We start from the raw sequence: 17949 nt of genomic DNA, 5'->3' as shown, positions 1-17949 counted from the left end.
TGCACATCTATAGTCCAAATAAATGCTTATATATCAAGGGACATGCTGTATATTTATGTTTGAGTATGCTAGTTATGTGAGGAAGAGCCATTCTTGAGCAGTTTCTGATAATAAGGTGGCTATACATGAATAATATGTTTGGTGGTAAAGAGTTCTATGGTTTGGCTGCTTGAACAGAGAAGGGTGTGCCATCTATGTTGTTTTTATTGTATGATGGGATATAGAGGCAAGATGCCACTTTAGAGCGGGGATTCCTTTGTGGATTGTATTTTGTGATTTTATTCCTGATGAAGAGCGGTCCTGTTCCATGTATCACTTTGTTGGTGATACAAAGCAGCTTTTATGTGGAGATTCTGGCAACGGGTAAACAGTGTAGGCCTTTCAAAGCAAGGGGGATGTGGGATTGTGACTTTATATGTAAGAGCAGTCTGGTAGCAGAGTTCTGAATCCATTGTAGTCTTTTCATTGTTGTTAAAGGTGATCCGTGGTAGAGGCTATTGGCATAATCGAGTTTGGACAGAACAGGAGCAATGGTAGCCTGGACCTCATGTGGAAATCCCAGGTAGGGGAAGATGTGTTGCAGAGTTTTTATAATAACAAAGCTTGTGCTTGTTAGATTGTCCACTTGGGCATTCATTGATAGCTTGGAGTCCATGGTTTTCTTACCTCATTTGATACTTTAGGTGGTGTTCCCAGATCCTCAGACCAAGTGACGAGTGGGTCATCATTTTTCCAATTGCCACATATGAGTATTGCCCTTTTGGAAGCATTCGATTTGAGATGGCTCCATGTTATCCATTGATCTACTGCTATGTGGCAACTGAAAATTGGTGAGTTTCCAATGTCTTCATAAAATATTCAGGTTCCTCAACCACCTTTGCTTTTTCAATAGCATCTTTTAATGAAGGATCTTTAGCTGCCACAACCTCTCTTTCATCTTACTACTACAACATTGCACAATGAGTTTGTCTCTGATTATCTCGTCAGCCATCGCTCCAAATGTACACTTAACTGATAACTCGTGTAGTGATCTAATCTACCGATTCACCCACAGGTTGGGGTTGAGTGTAGAATTTGTGCCTTCTAATCACCACATTAGCACTCCTCGCAAACCTAATTTCCAACCTCATGCCTGCTTCAAAATACACATCCTCCATTGGGTGTCGTGGCTGATAAAGTGCTTTAGGTAAATACTTAATCACATGCTGGCCTTCCTATCCTAACGCATTCAAAAGTATTGCTTTTTTCCTCCCTTCATTAAATTCTAGGCCATCTAACGCTTCGAGATAATTGTAAAAAATGTCTATCCATTCCTCCAACTCCAGTAATGGAACACCAGGTTGAGAAAGAAAGACTAGAGGTGGATTAACCCTTTCCGTGCTCATGACGGAACCACTCCGTCATGAGCCACGGGTGCGCTGTGCTCATGACGGAGTGGTTCCGTCATGCTGCGGCCGTTGGCGGCCGCTCCGCCCACGCGGCGCTAATTCCCCGCCTGTGCGGGCGATTAGCGCAGTGGGCGGAGACGTGACGGAACCACTCCGTCATGAGCACAGCTCACCCGTGACTCGTGACGGAGTGGTTCCGTCATGAGCACAGCGGACCCGCAACTGCCCCCAAACCCCCCCAGCGCCGTGGCGGAATTTCTGCCGCGGCGAAGGGGTTAACGGCCGTAACTTCCATACTTGCTGAAGGATAATCAATCTCAAATTGGAGTGTATTGCACCGAACCTCTTTGTAAAGAGTATGTCTCTCACTGGATGTAGACACTTTCTGAATGAGTTATTGTCTTAAATGAAAAATAAACATTAAAAAACATTGCAATTCTTTGCATAGGAAAGCGGTGTGCTGCCAAAGCTTTTAAATCCGAGATGTGTACAAATGTGTACTAATACTTGGATGTGGTGTGCTGTCACCAAAACAGAAGCAGGTGCCTTTGAATGTATTTTGCTGAAACCTTGTTACTTTCCACTAAGCTTTCAAACACCAGATCTGTATAAATCTTTAACTGCGGTGTGCCTGTCACCAAAACTGAGACAGGCGACTTCAAAAGACACTGCTGCACAGTAATGGGCGATGCCTGATTAGATGTGTAAATAGGGACAGCACAGAAACAGTAGCTTGCAGCGTGATGAGAGCATTACTAAAGTTTGAAGCAACTGAGCTCGGACGATGTCTCCTGCCAACTGCCTTTCAACCTACCTTGATGGCAGTATTGGTTGCCCTGAAAACTCTATAACAAAGGCTAGGGAAGCAAGGAACTTGACCAGTGTATCATAGCAACCAGCTGCATCTCAGTAGCTGCAATGATGGCGTCACTTGCCTGGCTAAACGACGCAGCAGTCAGGCATAGTAGGATGCAGCTTTCGATTCTAACATGGTACGCGGGCTGGAAAGTACAGCTGCTCACAGTTGCTTAACAAATAGCAAACAGACAGCCTGACCTGACCTTGACATGGATGCAGAAACCGATACGCTGTGCCGTCGGCCGTTGTGGATTCGCTTTACACTGGATGAGGTGAGAGTTCGGTGTCTTGCCACTTGGTCGGTCGTCGTCAAAATTGAATGAATTTCCTTCACACTGGATAGGTTATAACCAAGTACTTTTATTTAAAGGTTAGTGCAGGAACGGCTCTCGACTCAGTTCTCCCTGCCCCAAGCAGCAAATAACTGCCTGTTGTAGAACGCCGCCACAAGACCCTTCATAATGACTATTGAGTACTAAGGGGCTAACGCTAGGCGGGAACACATGAGCCTCAACATTGATTACAACACAGGCTGTTCCACAGGAAAGCACTGGATTACATGATTATATTTAATAATGCTAATTTGGTGCTAGGAACAGATAGAAATATAATTCAAAGAATATTTTTAATAGTTGTTTCAAATTTTATTTGCGATAACTATTAAGGAAACGTCTTTTAGAAAGTTTTATTTTCTCTACTCAAAGCCTCTGGAGACCCATTTGCATGAGCTCCAACTGTCATCTGGAAGCTAAATAGCCCCCTTGACAAGCTGTGAAAACTGATACCAGAGGAGGTCAAAGGCCTTAGGTGTGGGGATGTTTCTGTTCCTGTGACAGGGTGACCATCTGGGCTGTGTTGAGGAACATGACTAACTTTAAAGAGGCCTACCCTGTCATGGACAAATGTTAGCTGACACATGCGCAGGGGCCTTCTTCGTTACCCCAGTCAGTCAGTCAGGCAGGCACCAATCCTAGTGGTGCAGTAGTGCACCAGAACTGGTTTGGCATGTCCACAGAGGAGGGATTGCTTACTTCCCTGGTCACATCCCGGGGTGGGCATGCAGGCTCTGCATAAGGGGACAAGGGTTTAACCATCTTGGACCTAGGCAGTGAGAGAGGCACTGTGGGATAGTTTACAGTAGGCCAAGCAGAAGCAGCTGCAAAAGTGGGTAGGTTTCCATTTGATTAGCCATGGACCAGGAGTCAGCCCCACCCACAGGCTAGTGCCAGGCATAAATGTGGCACCCCTGGGCAACCTCTTCAGAACATTACTGGACCTGTGGAACACAGAAGAAAGACAGCACCTGCTTTTGAGACAAGTAAGTGCCTAAAAGGCTGGACTTGCTGCTGCTAACAGTCAGAAAAAAAGAGATGGACTACAAGGGTCACATGGCTGACCTCCTGTTAAGTAACAAGGCTGCTAAAAGCTGCAAGAAGCCCCCTACCTAACATGCCCAGGGAACTGCCCTGCTGGTGGCTTCTGCTGGAGTGAGTCTTGACCCCTAAGTGCTGTTTCTGATGTCCTGGGACCCTTGAATTTGTCAAAGTGTACTCTTCCCAACATCTTGAAAAACCTGGGACTTTGAAATCTTTTGGCTTCAAAGATCTCTGAAGACTGTAACAAACCTTCCAAGTCAATCTAACAAAGGTGCATTGCAGTTTGTCCAAAGATTCAGGTATCTCCGACGCTTTTCTACAGCATCAAATCCATTTAAGGGGGGCACAGTGAAGAGGGTATCCAGCCTCGTGGAGCCCTGTTTGGCTGCACCTTGCAGCCGTGTCCTGCTGGAGGAATCAGACCACCCAAAAAGTGACTAAATCTGATTGTGTAAATTGTCTTCAAGTGAAGGCACCAAAAGCATATGACTGATGAGGGATAAAAAAAAATAGAGCACAAGTTTTGAATTTCTTCTCTTTAGAGATTTCCTGTCAAAAGTCAATGGTTTTGCTGGGCCTCATGCCCTCTTCATCCACTGTTTGCTGTCTTGCTACGCTGAGGTTTTTTGACTTAATTCCAGAGACTATGGGCCTGATTTAGATCTTGGTGGATGGGTTACTCCATCACAAGGGTGATGGATATACCGTCTGCCGAAATATAAATTCCATTATATCCTAAGGCATTTATATTTTGGCAGATGGCACATCATCACCGTTGTAACCCGTCCACCAAGATCTAAATCAGCTCCTAAGTCAGAAGGTAAACTTCTGACCAGGTCTAACTAGGTTTCTGTATCTGACCCATTCTCCATCGTAGTAAACCTTAAATTGTACCTAGTTCCCAAATGACTGTGGTTGGCGCTTAACACTTTTGGTGCTATTTTTACTTAAAACGTTAAAAATCCATTTTTTGTGTTCCCCTTATTGGGTTCCTGTCATTTTCTTCTCATTCTGTTTATCAAATTATTGTTTCTTTCTATAAATTGGAGAGAGATATTTTTGGGTTGCTTTTGATGATTTACTGTTTGAGTATTTCAAAATACTTAACATATTTTTTTGAGTTAAGCCTTTCTGCTCTGTTTCATAGCTACCAGGGGTTAAGCTCAGGTTTGGATTACTGAAACCATTTCTGTATCTAACACGAATAATTACATTATTAATTGTGGTGCACTACCATCCACCCCATATAACAATCCACTTTCTCACAGTTTTATATATGGAAAAACTCTACATCTTTTGGTGCTATATATAAATTCACATGCACCTGTTCCAACAGCTGCCCAGCTAACCAACACACGTTCTTCACAGTTAACAGAGACAAGTTATGATAGACGTGCTTGATGCTAGCCTCAACGACGCATTTCATTCCTTACTAAGAGGTTGGTTCCCAATCAAAAATCACATGTAGTGTAGGTACTTCTGTACAAAGTTTGGGTGATATTTTTGTTACTTCGTTTAAGTCAATATGAGTTGTACAACTTATTTCAGTTTGAAATAAGTAGATTGATTTCTCTGCAATATTACTTTACAAAGTAAACTGAGAATCATCACTTTAATATTACGGTGCCCGGTATGTAAAACAAAGCAAGCAAAGGACGAAGAATGCATCCTTCTTCCAGGTTCCCAATTGCCTAGCAATGCAAGGCAGCAACTGACATGGCCTGAGATGGCTGTCAGTTCTCACCAGTCTTACAAGATCTTGGAGATGTGTGTATAGCAGTAATCTTAGTTCAGGGAAATCAGTAAGAGATCTATGCATACAAACCTCAGCTACAGCTGCTTTAAAAATATATCCACTAAAAGAGTTTAGGAGGAGACTGATGAACCATACGATCGATCAAAGACATGTCATGCCTCATAATTGTCTTAAATGTATGACTTGTCACCAAAGAAATAGAAACACTAAGTCATATTTCAATGAATTATCAGAGGCTCTAGAAACACTAGCCGATAGTCAGTATTGTGGGAGTGATGTCCGGAACAGTGAAGAAATGAGTAATAGTTAGAAAATATGCCATTCTCTCCATCATTTTTTAAGGGTAACTCTGCTGATGTGTCTGTTCTGTTGCTCTTATTCATAATTACTAAAAGTGTTGTATTGAATTACTTAGAAGTAATTTAATAATATTTTATTAAAATGTAATTAAACATCAGTTTTAAATTAAAATAGGCTGTTTAAATAGTTTATAATTAAATAATAAACATGCATTAGTTCTAGCTATTTTAACATTAATTTATATTTATTCATATTTTTAACTATTTTTATTCTTTTTATTTAATTTAACAATATTTCCTGTGAGGTTTCATTTTAAATTGCTACCTCCGTTGATTTCTATGGGAGGGTGTTGCATTATCAGGGATTAGCTGTGAGTGGTGCTTGACTCACTACAGTTTCTTTTTCGTAGCAGTAACTTATACTTGTAAGCTTGGCACCACCCACTTTTAATTTGGATGGAGAGGTGGAAATCTACACTTTTGAGTAACTTAACACTCTGATTTTGTGAATAGCCCAAGGTAGCAATGTTTCTCAGAAGCGAATGAGTAAATTGCATGTGCAAATTACTGACAAATGTCAGTCATCTTTGTGACTAGACCCCATAGTTTCTTCATCTCTCTCTTGCAGGTTGTTTTTCACCCCTACTTTCTCCATTGTCAGTTTTCATATTTCTTTCTTCCACCTTTTTTCGCTTGTCTCTCTCTTGCCCTGGATTAGAGACTGACAATGAAAAATAAGCCTAGGATCCAATCAATGGCATTTCATAGCCATCACCCAGAAAGTAACACCTTCATAAATTAAGCACTGAAAAAGAAGAATATATTCAAAATTGATTGCCACTGTTTCAAGCGACCTTTATGGGTTTTAAGGGTATCCTTCTGAAACATGGTGATTATTAGTCCATATCCGCCTTGTTGGAGTCGTTTTGTATTGTGCTTAGCCCCATAGAAAAGGAAAATACTTTAGTGCAAATTAGAGGTACAGTCAGATTTTGTACATAGTGGCTAAAGCAATCACGTTCCTGCTCTCCCTCTGAACTGGTGCACTGAAAGCTACCTAGAGCCAATGCATGTACCCTTGTGCCATGGTGGAATGGTGTCTCAGTGAAAGGAAGGATTGTTTTTGTGCAGGAACACCTTCCTGCACAAAAACAACCCTCAGAGGCATTTCCTTTTTAGGTCTCGCCTGACCCAGCGCATGCGCTGGTCTGGCGAGACTTTTTGTGAGCGCTCAAAAAAATGCTACCATGGCCAGCCTAGAGCTACAGTGCATGTGCACGGGCACACGCTTAGGAGCAGAGGCTGGCAAACCTCATCATGCTCATTAAGCGCCCGCGATCACTTTCACTTTCGCCCGTGATCACTTTCGCGGCACCCCTTTGATGTTCTCATCAAAGAACATGTTGTGTTAATGCTTTGCTGCGCCCGTTTGACTTACAATGTGCTTTCTCTTTCCACAAACTCTATGTTTGTGTTCCTTTATTTTGAGATGCTTTTAGTATTACTGTTTTGTGACTTAAAGAACATTAAGGAAATGTTACTGTGAAACTGGACAACGTTCACAGTGTTTATTTCTGATCACAGCGTTGCATGTCCGTTGCACCATTCAGGGAGTCCTTTCGTTGGCGCTTTCATTAGGACATGATGAGGAAGCTGGAAACTTTTGGCACATTCTCTTTAAAAGCACAGCATGTTGGCGACTGGTTAATCGATTAGACCTATGTAGCGCTTTAGATCTCAAAGTGCTATGGTGGGTGCAGCAGTTACAACTCATGAAATATGGGGTGCAACTCACAAGGAGGGGGCAGGTTTGAGTGCACATTGGCTGCAATCGAACTCTTAAGATGATGGGCTTTGTGTATCCATTTTCAGCACTCAGTCTTCGCTAAGTGATCTTATTGGTTTTGTTGTTGTGTTAATGCTTTGCTGCGCCCTTTTGACTTACAACGTGCTTTCTCTTTCCACAAACTCGATGTATGTGTTCCTTTATTTTGAGATGCTTTAGTATAACTGTCACACACACAACCACCAGCACACACACAACCACAACCACACGCACAACCACACACACAACCACACAACCACCCACACACACACACACACACAACACACACACAACCAAAACCACACAAACAACCACACATACAACCACACATACACACAACCACACACACACACACACACACACACACACAGCCACACACACACAACCACACACATACACACAAACACACACACACACACAGAACCACACCCAAACACACACACAACCACACACAACCATACACACACGTGCAACCACACAACCACACCCACAACCACACACACACAACCACACACACACACAACCACACACACAACCACACACACAACCACACACACAACCACACACACAACCACACACACACACACAACAACCACACAACAACCACACAACCACACACACAACCACACACACACAACCACACCCACACACACAACCACACCCACACCCACAACCACACACACACACAACCACACACACACAACCACACACACACAACCACACACACAACCACACACACACACACACACACAACCACACACACCACCACACACACCACCCACACAACCACACAACCATACACACACACAACCACACACACACACAACCACACACACACACAACCACACACACACACAACCACACACACAACTACACCAAGCATTGGCATAGCCAATAGGTCTCGCCTTTGGGACCTTATAAGTGTTTAGCCACGCAACAGTTGATGTGGTTGCACCAAGGATAATGTGCTGCATAACTAAATACTTAGAAGGTCCCAAAAGTGAGACCTATTGGCTATGCCAATGCTTGTTCTGTGTGTGCTGCAGAATGTAGCACACATAGAAAGAGGAAATAATGAGGAGAAGTAAACACATTTCTCCTTGTTATGCCTCACCTGGTAAGGAGTAGCATATTGACGCATTCCCAGGTTTGCTAGTCTTAGTAAATCTGGGAATGCAACAAAAGCCATGGTTGGAATCATGGGAAGACCCACGCTCCACTCATGAAACACATTCACAGTGCAGAGCAATGCAAGGCAGCGACCTACACTGCCTTGAGTTAGTCCAAATGTACTAAGGGCCTTATTAGGAGACTTGCAGGGGCACAGCGGTGGTGGTCCTGCCACCCATGCACTGGCAGTCTGACCGCCATATTATACATTTTGCTATCAGACTACAATGTGACTGCCACAACCACCAGGGAACCGCATTCCCTGGTGGTGGTGCGATGGTCAGGGGCTCAAAATATGCTGGCAGTGCTGCTGCGGCATCTCCATGCATGAGTTTCCCACCTGCCAGCCTTACATGATGGTCAGCACTGCCATGCAAAAGCTGGCAGTGAGTAAACAAAGGGGGACCTGCAGGGCCCTTCTTGCCCCATGCATCTAGGTGCACACAGGGGGCACCCCTGTGTGTGCAAGCACCCACCCTGTTCCGGCATGGACTTTACAGTCCATGCCATGCTGGAGTATGCTGTGGCAGTCGCACAGAGTGGGGCTATTAAAGGCTCATTGAGCTTTTTCAATGCACCGCCGTGGGACCACCATGCTGCCCGCCCGCAGACAACAATTTGTATTATAATCTGACTGGTGGGCAGTGTTCGGGTTTGGCGGTGTGGGAGCAGGCGGTGGTAAACCGCCACCCTCCAACAAAAGATAGCACAATCAAGCTTGAGTGTGTCCCCCTGGGCACACTGGAAAGAAAACGATTCAATTGTTCATGTGTTTAGCAATTTTATTCATTGCTTCTTTCAACATATGTAGTTTTCAATAATGTTAGTTAGTTTTTGTCTTTAAAGCATATGCGACATCTTGTTACTCAGATGTTTGCTTAAGGTCCAATGCATTTCAGGTTACCTCGAACCCTTCATCAGGGACAAACCTGTAAACGCAATCAAAATGAGGAGGCTAGTAAACATCTATAGGGTAATGTGTGATTATCAAAACGTTAACAATCGTATTTTCAATATGAGAACGTCTTACTTTTAGTTCTATGTGGGGGAGGAGTTGCATTACCTCGATTTGTTAAGTGTTGAAATCATTAAATAATGCGTAGATGGGATAAATACCATGTTTATCTGTTCCCACGGGATAGTCTATGTGATTTATGTGAAACTACGTAGCGGTGTCAAACAGACTGTTTTTTAACAGTCATAAATGGTAATGGTCTAGTCGCGCGGTTTTTGAGGCCACCCTCCCACACCACCAAACTCGTAATGAGGCCTTTATCCACACAAAGTCACGTAAGGTGGCTTTATGTGGCTTAGTAAATGTGAAAGGGTTAACGTGTTTAGTAAATGAGGATTGAGGGCTTGCGTCGCCTTGTGTGAGTCAAGCCCTTAGTAAATCTGGGCCCTGGCCTTTGAGACAAAACAAGTGAAAACCTAAAGAACAATTCTAAAATTTAAAAAACATTGTTAAGTAGATTGAATAAAAATAAGCAACATTCTGCTTTGCAGAAGATCATAAAAAGTTGCTCAGAAATATAATCAACACTGATGTCCTCGGGACATTGCTGGCGTCTTATATATTGTGTGAGTAATCGATCTGCAAATGGTTTGCTCTACGGCACATCAACGCATAGCGTGGCCAGTAATCTAAAATTTGTGCGTGTTTAGCTTCTTGTCTTTTCATCCATATGCATCACCATGCCTGTGTAGGATTTATGCAGCTTAGGTTAAAATATGCCTGGCTCCATTAAAGGATACCTTTAAATCACGTTCTCTACTGTTTCGTTATGATAAGTCAAATAGCTTTATTCAAAAAAACGACTTTCAGTCTAAGACATTAGCCCACCACAGACGGCAATGATACATGCCTGAACGCTGCCACTGAAGATCTACTATAAAATGATGGTGCAGACAGATGCTTTTGCATAACATTTCTAAATGGATGAGAAAAGGCGCGAAACACGTTAACAATTGCTTTAGTCTGCATTCAGTATAAAACCATATGCTCGGAAGTTGGAAGGTGCCTATCCTAATTAAAATCCATTCAAACAGAGTTAACAACGACACATGGTGGTTACCTGTTCATAGGTCATAGATAATAGATGATACTTAAAATAATGTTCACCTTGTGCCAGAGACAAGGAATTGAGAATCATATGATACTACATTATTTGGCAGTACCAACAATATTTTCATCTTTATGTAAACAACATAGGGTTGTCGACATAGAGATTAAAATAATAGAAGCAGAAACTAAATAAACAGCCTTGCATGTTTCACTTATTTTAATTTTTAATAATGACCCAAATTTAGTTTACTACAGAAATTTAAATAATGGAAATGAAAATTAAATAAACAGCCCATGCGCTCTATCTATTTTATGCCTTGGCTAACAGTTACTAATTCGGAATTTGCCTCAGATGTACTGAGTAATATTTACTACCATATGTAATGTTGTAAAGCTCCTCCTTAACAAAGGACTCTGGCACAGTTAATATGTGTAAGTAATTAACTTTATTGATTAATTATTCAATCTGTAACGAGAGCGCCGGGAGACGTCCGATGTGCTCCGCGGCTTCGCGCTAATCGCGTTATCGCCAAGACGGCTGCCGTGTCCTACGTCATCGCGCAGCCCCGCGATGACTAGAGCGCTATACTACATATCTCCTCCCTTTATGGATATACATTTCACACTTAAGGTATAGTCTCTCAAGCTACTTGCTGTTGGACTCGTTCCCTTCTCCCATCTCAAAGTCTCTGTACTTCAACGGTCTTACCACAGCTCTACCCGTGCGGGTGCGCCTCACCAGAGTCTTGGAGGTGTACTCAGCTGCTTCTTGGGAATTCCTCGTTCCACTTCTTCCTACACTCCAGGGAACTCCTCTGCACGGCGACACGGTGGTGCTTCCCGAATGTTCATCGCCTGGATCCCTCCTATTTTCGAACTTTTTTTGGGTTGTTCCCGTTCCTGCTCCCTCCGGATTGACCGCCTTCTCTTGTATCCGGGGCGTTGCTGTCTGTCCACTTTCTTTTTCACTCCATCTCAAGATCTTGTTGCATTTGGACATCCTGTCCTGGGACCAAACCTTTCCATCGCTCAGCAAGGCTGCTCGGATGTAGACTTCCTCTACTTGCATGGGTGCACTAAACTTGCTGTCGCCTTTTCTTCTTAACTGGGCTAGTTTGACTCGAACCCATTCTCCTCTCTCTAACTCCGTCTCTTTGACATTTCTCCTCCTATTGAAATATTCGGTATATATTCTCTGTGCCTTTTCCAGATTATGTTGCACTACAGCTGGAGACCACTTGCTCGTGATTGTGCACTCCTTCCAGACACCATTGTCTTTCGTGAATGGGTCTCAACCTCTGAGAATCTGGAAGGGGCTGTATCCTATGCTGGTCAGGGTAATCCTGTATGCCCACAACAGGCACTTTAGTTCCTTCTCCCAGTCCTTCCCAGCTCCTATCGCTGACTGTATCGAGCCCATGATGACCTCTCGGCTAATCCGTTCCCTGCTGGATGGTATATGGAAGTATGTTTGACTTTTATTCCATTCCTTCCCATGTACGCATTCCATTTTTCCGATGTGAACTGAGGCCCATTGTCACTTAGGAGAGAGCGTGGAATACCTTCTCTAAGGAAAACTTGTGAGAAAATGTAATATTTTGACAGCGTCCATGTCTTCCTGTATGTCCACTTCTGGCCACTTGGAGTACCGGTCCACAAGTACCGCTACGTATTTCTGGACTCCCTGGTTATCCAGTATTGGCCCCAAGATGTCTATCGACAGATCTTCCCAAGGGTTAATGGGGTTGTCGATTTTCCCTAAGGGTGGACGCATCATGCTTTGGGACTTGTCCGCTCTTTGGCATTGTTCACATTCTCGCACGTGCCTCTCTACTTGGTTATCCATTGCCGGCCACCAGTACATCTGTTTCGCCCTGAGCTTCGTTTTTACAATGCCCAGGTGTCCTTCATGTGTGATGGCTAGTAAGCGTGGCACCGGCGTGTTGGGCGGAACTACCTTTTCACCTCTCTGCAGAAAGATCCCTCGGTCACATACTGATAACTCCTCTCTAACTTCAAAGAATTTCCTGATCGCTGCCTCCATAAGTCTCTTCTCTGGCCATCCTCCCAGTGTGAACCGTTTGACCCCTCCGATGTCCGCGTCGGTCTCGTATGCTTCCTTCCACTCCTGTTTGCTTATCACTCGTTCATGCTCTTCTGTGAACGCCACTCTAATGTCTTCCTCTTCAGATTCACTCGGAGCTTACTCCATGGCTGCAGCCCGACTGAGGTAGTCTGCTACTTTATTTTTGGTTCCCGGGATGTGTTCTACATCATACCTGTAATCCAATAATTTCAAAGTCATTTTCACAATGCGGGGGGTCGCATTGGCATGTCCAGATGATGTGAGGACTTTGACCAGAGGTTTATGGTCTGTTCTTATCTTGAATCTTGTACCCCATAAGAATTGGCGGAACTTCTACACTGTACTTTTGCTCCGTAGGTGATAAGGATCTGGATGCGAAGCTGAGGGTGGGTAGTTCCCCGTCCTTCATCTCTTGCATTAGGACTGCTCCTAGGCCCCTTTCACTCGCATCTGTTGTCAATACTGATCTTGCTTGCTGATAAAATCCGCTCAAGGGAACTGATGTGCTGATATCTGTCTTGATCTTCTGGAATTCTTCTTGAGTCTCCTCTGTCCACTTGAATGTTGTTTTATCCCTGAGGAGTTGGTGTAAGTGGTGTGTCTTAGTGGCGAAATGCGGTACAAATTTGCTGTAGAATTCAGCCATGCCTAGGAATGACCTTACTTCTTCCTGGCGCATCACATATTGCTTTGACATTGGATTGTTTGGGTGTGATGCCTTGGTCGCTGATCTCATGCCCTAAGTATGTGACCGATGTCATCCCGAACCGGCATTTGCCCCACTCTGCTGTGAGCCCATTTCTCTCTAAGACGTGTAGGACTTTGGACAACTTGGCGTCGTGGTCTGCTTTGTTCTTGCCCATCACCAAGATGTCATCTTGGAAATACTGAACGCCTTCTACATCTTTGAATAACTTGTGCATGAGCTTCTGAAATATGGCCGCTGTCGAGGCCAGTCCAAATGGCATCCTGCGAAACTGGTAGCATCCAAACGTGATTATGAATGACGTGAGTTTACGGCTTGTGTGGTGCAGGGCTATCTGATGGTAGGCTGAGGTGAGGTCGATGGTAGAGAACCATTTCACCCCCTTTGTCTTCGCTAGCATTTCGTCTATCCTTGGTAGTGGAAATATTTCTACTACTATGTTTTTGTTCAATTCCCTCAAGTCTACACACAGACGCACCTTGCCGTTTGGTTTCATTGCTACTACCAAGGGGGCCAACCACTCTGCACTGGTTATCGGTTCTATGATGCCGTTGTCCTCTAGTCTGTGTAACTCTTGTTGTACTTTCTCCCTAATTGCTAGTGGGATATTCCTCACTTTGTGGCACACCGGTTTCGCATCCGTTTTGAGAAAGATCTTATGTGTGAATTTGGTTAATTTGCCAACCTTGCCTCCAAACACTATGGGAAATTCTTCTTTCAGTTTTCCTGCAACCGGTTGTTGTTCTTCGCCGGTCATCAGGACTTGTGTGGCGCCTCCGGGGTTCAGTTGTATTCCTAGATCTCCTTGGTCGATCCACCCCTGAACTGAAGGGCCTTTTTCCGCCACATATAGTTTGCATCTTGCACTTCATTCCTTCAATTCGAATTTTAATCTTCTGTATCCCACCATAGGAATAGGGTCTCCTGTGAATGTTACTGGACGAATATCTGGAGGTTCCATGTGATGCCCTAGGTGCTCTTTGAAGTGTTCATCCTATACCGTTGTCTGTATTATGGTGTACGGGGATCCTGAGTCTGCCACCATCTTTATCGGTATACCTCCTATCACTAGGTCGCACTGGGGTTTCTTAGAACGGTTGCAGTTGATTCTCAGTATGTCTTCTTCTATACACAACACGCCGTCTTCTTCTTCTTCACCTTCACTTTCCGCATCTGTCTCTTGCACAACGTATTTTACCGCTGCTCTCTTTTGTTTACGGCGACAAACCTTCTCGTAGTGCCCTACAATCCCAAAACTTACATTTGGCTCGAAAGGCCGGACATCGCTTGTCATAGGCTGGATGTGACAGACTGCCGCACCTGTAACACGTGTTCTTGTTATCATTACCCGGTTTCTTCGCCGGTCCTGACTTGGGCGTCCATTTGGCTTGTGCTCTCGTGTCCCCCGTAGCTCCTTTGCCTTTTTTCGGTGGTTCTGCTTCGGTGACTTTGTTCACCATGGGCCTAGCGGCTGTCTCTCTTCGCTGCTTCCGCACATCTTTTCGACAGCTCCGCTTTCTTCACCATGGCTATGACTTCCTTCAAAGTCGCCTCTCCATTTACCCACAGCTTGTCCTGGATCGTCGCGTTCGTGGTATGCATTACTATCTGATCTTTGATGAATTCATCGTGTAACGTGCCAAATTTACACGTGGCCGCTAATTTCCTCAACGCTGCCACATATTCGTCTATGGACTCCCCCGCTGCCTGTTTCCTCTGTTGGAAGTTGTATTGGTCTATGGACGTGCACACTGCTGGCCTATAATGTTTATTCAGGTCATCAATCGCATGCTGGAACACGTCGTCGTCTGCCGCTTGTCGTGGAGTCGGGACTATGTTCTGGAACACTCTGATTCCTTCTGGACCTAGGTTGTGAAGTAATATCCTCTTCTTTCTCTTGCTGGGAAATGCTTCTCCATTCTCGTCCTCCAGGGCTTCCAGATAGTTCATAAAGTATTCTCTCCAGTCTTCCCCCTTCATTGATGGATCTCCTGGTTTTGGTAGGAATGGAATGGGTGTCGTGAGTGAGGACGGTTGAGCACACATTTCCGCTCTTCTTCCTGGTGACTCTTCTTTACCCCTTGGGCTGCCTGGCACACTTTGCTTGGGTAGGCATGGGGGGCTCTGTTGCGATGCAGCTCCACCCCCTGATCTGTGTTCTGCTTGCTCCGCCAGGGCCTCAGGCGTTCCGTCTGTCTTTCGCGAACGAGGTCTGTAGCCTCTGCGCTTCCCAGTCGCTGTCTTGGCCCACTGCTCTTCACACCTGTGGGCAATGCCTGTTCCTGTTGCGTTTGTTCCCTTCCGCTTCTCCACGTACCTTGGGGGTGTAGCTGGGTGGGGACTTCCTACCCTTCTTGCACGTGGTTGCTTGCACCGGCTACAGTTGGCTCGTTTATACCAGCTATGTTCTGGACTGTTCTTGCGCTAGTTTGGCTTAGCGCTTCCCCTCTGCCGCGCTCTCCTTACTGTCTGTGCCTGCGTGAGCCGGCCTCAACTTCTTCGAGTCGCAGGAGTGCTGCCCCTTGTCCCACGTGGTTCCTGGGCTGCTCCTGGGTGTTTTTTTCTGATCCCACCCTCGTCGCCAGTTTTAATGTTGTAAAGCTCCTCCTTAACAAAGGACTCTGGCACAGTTAATATGTGTAAGTAATTAACTTTATTGATTAATTATTCAATCTGTAACGAGAGCGCCGGGAGACGTCCGATGTGCTCCGCGGCTTCGGGCTAATCGCGTTATCACCAAGATGGCCGCCGCGTACTACGTCATCGCGCAGCCCTGCGATGACTAGAGTGCTACACTACACCACACACCACAAAATATAGGCTATGAATAACAATAATGCATAGGATAGCATCATAACACTATTAAGCAAGGTGTACTAGCTGTGACCTGAGTTTCACGCAATTTGCTGTGTGAGTAGCATCTCACGTAGCGTATTAATGTTACAAACTCGTGACAATCATACCGCAAAACCTAGTAATGGTCGACCGCATATAAAGCGAAGCCAAACGCCGCGATCGTATCCAACCGTCGCCCATCGTCAGGCAGCACGCCAATAAATATCAGAAGATACGAGATAAAAAGAATTATTCATATCGAGGTAAGCATGACAACTAGCGCTGTTGGTTAAAGCTAAGAATGTAAAATATGTTAGGTTACTTTCAGGTATATTTTTTCAACAGTTATAAAGTTCACGGCTAATACCGTTAATCGTTTGCCTTAAAATATAAACACTATGGGCGTAGTTACGCGACTTCCAGTAAAGTAGCATTTAAATTTTAGCAAGAAAATGGATATGTCCCACTGTGGATAAGGCGTGAAACGGCTGTGTTCCGCTTTAAATACAGGCACATTCAGTTATCTTTTTAAATATATATGAACCAGCCGGCTGCCACCTGTGAGACACACGTCTTTGTACTCGGTTAGAAAAGGATGAACACGGGTATGAAGTTACGGTATAGCATCTTTAGATGTAGACTAGATAGGTAACGGCCATGCTCAAACTGTAATATAGTCACATTTAATTATTGCATGGTTACGCTGGCTGCTATTAGTGAAGATCCTTGTTTGCGTTCGGTCACAATGCGATGAACGCACCTATAAATTAATGGTGTTTCTCCGTATTCGTCTATCCATTTTGTATAAACGATGTTGAACTTTTAACATAACCAACCTAACAGTCCATGTCGTGCTGGAGTGTGCTGTGGCAGTCCCACAGAGAGGGCGTATTAAAGGCTCATTGAGCCTTTTCACTGCACCGCCGTGAGACCGCCATGGTGCCCGCCCGACAGACAACAATTTGTATTATAATCTGGCTGGCGGGCAGTGTACGAGTTTAGCAGTGTGGGAGCAGGCGGTGGTAAACCGCTCCCCTCCCACACCACCAAACTCGTAATGAGGCCTTTATCCACACAAAGTCGCGTAAGGTGGCTTTATGTGGCTTAGTAAATGTAAAAGGCTTAACCCGGTTTAGTAAATGAGTGTTGAGGGCTTGCGTCGCCTTGTGTGAGTCAAGCCCTTAGTAAATCTGGGCCCTGGCCTGTGAGACCAAACAAGTGAATACCTCAAGAACAATTCTAAAAATTTAAAAACATTGTTATGTAGATTGAATATACATAAGATACATTCTGCTTTGCCGAAGATCATAAAAAGTTGTTCAGAAATATAATCGACACTGATGCCCTCGGGACATTGCTGGCGACTTGTTATATATTGTGTGAGTAATCGATCTGTAGAAGTGGACCTCAGCTAGGCCTACCAGTGCAAGGGGTTCACCCTTCTCTGCTCAGAGTCCTCAAACCAATAGGAAGAAGTTGGCACAGAAACTGGAATAGAAAATACAAAGTTTAATAAACCTCATGAGGTGTAACTACATTCACACAGCACCCTTCGGTATTGAATGAAGTAGCACACTGAACAGAA

General features: G+C 44.5%; 1 long non-coding RNA gene across 10 annotated transcripts in view; it reads left to right on the top strand.

Annotated features, from left to right (window-relative positions):
• The window catches only part of LOC146865865 (uncharacterized), a 186060-nt gene that overhangs the window by 122000 nt on the left and 46111 nt on the right, over nucleotides 1-17949 (top strand). For 3 of the 10 annotated variants that reach the window (XR_014976714.1, XR_014976712.1, XR_014976711.1), the window contains exon 4: nucleotides 478-562. The exons of 3 other annotated variants lie outside the window; for them this stretch is intronic. This is a non-coding gene — a long non-coding RNA (uncharacterized LOC146865865). Of the gene's footprint in view, nucleotides 1-457; nucleotides 563-683; nucleotides 831-17949 lie in introns of all 10 variants that reach the window. 4 more of the 10 variants (XR_014976716.1, XR_014976718.1, XR_014976717.1 and 1 more) reach the window with 3 other exon arrangements.

This window comes from Triturus cristatus, chromosome 2_1 (genome assembly GCF_964204655.1).
Source record: "Triturus cristatus chromosome 2_1, aTriCri1.1, whole genome shotgun sequence".
Lineage (NCBI taxonomy): Eukaryota > Metazoa > Chordata > Amphibia > Caudata > Salamandridae > Triturus > Triturus cristatus.
The sequence above is the reverse complement of the archived record's forward strand: the minus strand, read 5'-3'. Positions and strand labels throughout refer to the sequence as shown.